Genomic DNA, 2,936 nt, shown 5'->3' on the forward strand with positions numbered 1-2,936 from the left:
TACGCGGTCTCTCTCACTCTACATTTATTGGCTATATTTTTTTTTCAAATATTTTTTACTGTTTTATATATAATTTTTTATTTCCCCCATTTTGGGTTTTTTTTAATAATCTTTATTTTCCTTATTTTTTTTTAAATATTTTTCTTCAACTTTTTCATTTTTTTATTATTATTACATTGTTTATACATGGTTATTGTAATTTTTTTATTATTACTCTGTTATTATTATTATATTTTCTACTTTTTTTAAATTTTTTTTCCTAAAGTGCCTCTCAAATGTCCAAACAAATTCATATTATAAACTTCAAAACTGCCATAGAAACTTTAAATTGGGTCAATGTCTCTTCAGTTGTTGTTTTTGCACCGCCGTTGCTACCGTTTTAAGCCGCTACTTTATTATTCTGCGGTTTATTTGTGCTGCTGCTTCCCATTGTTGCTGATTTATTAATTGTTTATGCACATTTTTCACCGCCTACCCTGCTGCTGGCATCGCTCCTAAGCGCGCATCTTCCGTTCACACGAAAAGCAAATAGCGAAAACGACATATCGTCTTGTTTTTGTTATTGGTATAATTTCTTTCTATTTCCTTGTTTGCAAAGAACTGTTTGAAATGCGTTCGGCTTTTGGCATTATTGTTAGTATTATTTACGTATGCTTATTTTTTTTATAACCACTGATTTTTCTTTATTCAGAGTCGCCTACTTTTCTTTATACTTTTCTTACTTTCGTAGTACAATTGTTTATTATTTGCGACTTGCGATTGTCTAGCCACTTGCACACAATTTTTTTTGTATTATTTAATTTTTTTTTCTTAAAATTTTTTTTTATATTTATTAATTATTTCTTTTTAAACTTTTTACATTCATATTTTTGATATATTCTGCGCTCATTTTGGTTAATTCTGCTTGCTACGTTCTTTTTTTTTTAATTTTTTGTAGTATTTATTTTTGATATTAAATTTTTTTATAGATAATTTTTTATTTTTTTTTTTCAAACACTTTTTATACTCTTACTGTCTCTTAAACCATAAAGAGCGTTTCACGCACTCAGCGCGCAATTATTCTTGCCTCTTAGTACTCCTTTTATGGCAACAACAGCGCGCACATCTTCAAAACAAACAGTAATATATAACAATTACTTTCTCCAGTGAACCAAAACAGGCTATTGCGTGAAATAATTGTAATGGAAATAGTTAAAATATAAAGTAAATTATATGCATTTGTCATTTTTATATTGTTGAAAATATATCTCTTTGTTATATGTCACTTTTCTACGAAAATTAACGTACTTGAGCTGCCATTTTCTGCACAATTTATGGAGTATGCGTCTTAGTTTTGGTTATTTCTGAGGCTTATAAGTTTTCATTGCCGTAACTCGGATATAATTCTGTTAAAAGTTACTAGTTCTACTAAAAATACCGTATTTGTACATACATCTTTGTGAGTTTTGACAGCTAAGACACTGAAAAACTTTAAGTTAGTGTTATAAGTAGGAATGATAGACTTCATAGACAGCCTTATCAACTTTGTACATATGTACATATATGTATGTATAGGCATATGTTATTTAATCAAAATTAACCCCTTAGGAGACGGAGTAGATCATAATAAACCAAAATTTTATTCTGATATCAAATCGAAAAAATTTAGTTAATATTTTATAGTCTCAAAAATAAATGTTGCTACCACCAAAGTGCTAGATTAACTGAAATAAATATCTTAAACACATTTCTTCCTAATAAATTAAGATAAACTATTGAAATGACAATAAACTGGCACCGGCAATATTTTGAGATTTAAACTGACATCTTCAATTTTTTGTCATTTCATACCAAAGTTATGTTATTATTTATTTTTTCGAAACTCTATATTTCACTAGGTTGTGCATTTAAGACAAAATATTTTTATCTTGATTGTAAGTTTTGTCATTAATTTTTAGAAATGAAAACTACATGACATTCCATGAATTGCAAGTTTTTCACTAGATTGTAAATTTTTGTAAAAAAATTATAATTATTTCTATATATGGCCAACAAATTGTTTCATAAATAAATTTTTTTGTCATTGTCATTAATTTTGACACGTGGAAACACTATTTTTCCACTAGATTGTCAATTTGGGTCAAAGAATGTTATAAAAATATGGAAGTAGTCAACAAATTTTTTCATAAATTGTCTTATTTTGACAAGTGAAAACCGCACAATACATTCCATGTGATTAACAAGCAGTTTTATGCTTTTTTGTAAAAAAAAAACTATTTATTTATTAGGTCAACAAATTATTTCATAAGCAGCATTTTGACAAATAATAACCACATATTACATTCCATGTGATTGACAAGCAAAAATCTTGCGATTTTCACTAAATTGTAAATTTAAGAGAAACAACATAACATGCCGTACATTTCATGTGATTGAGAAGTCTGAATTTAAAGTTTTTCATTACATATCAATTTGTATTGAAAATACTATTTAATTCAATAAATTGTTTCATAAATTATATTTTTTGTCCTAGTACTTAATTTTGACAAATTTAACCCGTACATAACACTTCTTGTGATTGACGAGCAGAAATATGATGCTTTTCGCTACATTTTTGAAATATCTTTTATAAATAAATTAAAAATTGAATGCCATTGTTTCAGCAACGACTGTCATTGATTTTGACGTAATGAAAACCGCACATTACAATCCACATGGTACACATTCGCCGCACACTTCGTGGAATATCTATTTTTAAAGCTGTAATCACAAGAATTAAAAGTTTGCCACTTGAGGTTTGAAGATCGGGTTTCGCATATCGTATAATGTTAAAGCCACAAATTGCTTGAGAAAAAATACAAAAATATAATTTTTTTACTCTTTAAAATAACTTTCGTTTAAATTTTTATTAAAATCTCATACCTTGCAAGCACTTTCGCACCTGTAAAGGTTTCCAC

This window comes from Bactrocera latifrons, unplaced genomic scaffold, assembly GCF_001853355.1.
Source record: "Bactrocera latifrons isolate USDA-ARS-PBARC rearing strain unplaced genomic scaffold, ASM185335v1 scaffold_57, whole genome shotgun sequence".
Taxonomy (NCBI): domain Eukaryota; kingdom Metazoa; phylum Arthropoda; class Insecta; order Diptera; family Tephritidae; genus Bactrocera; species Bactrocera latifrons.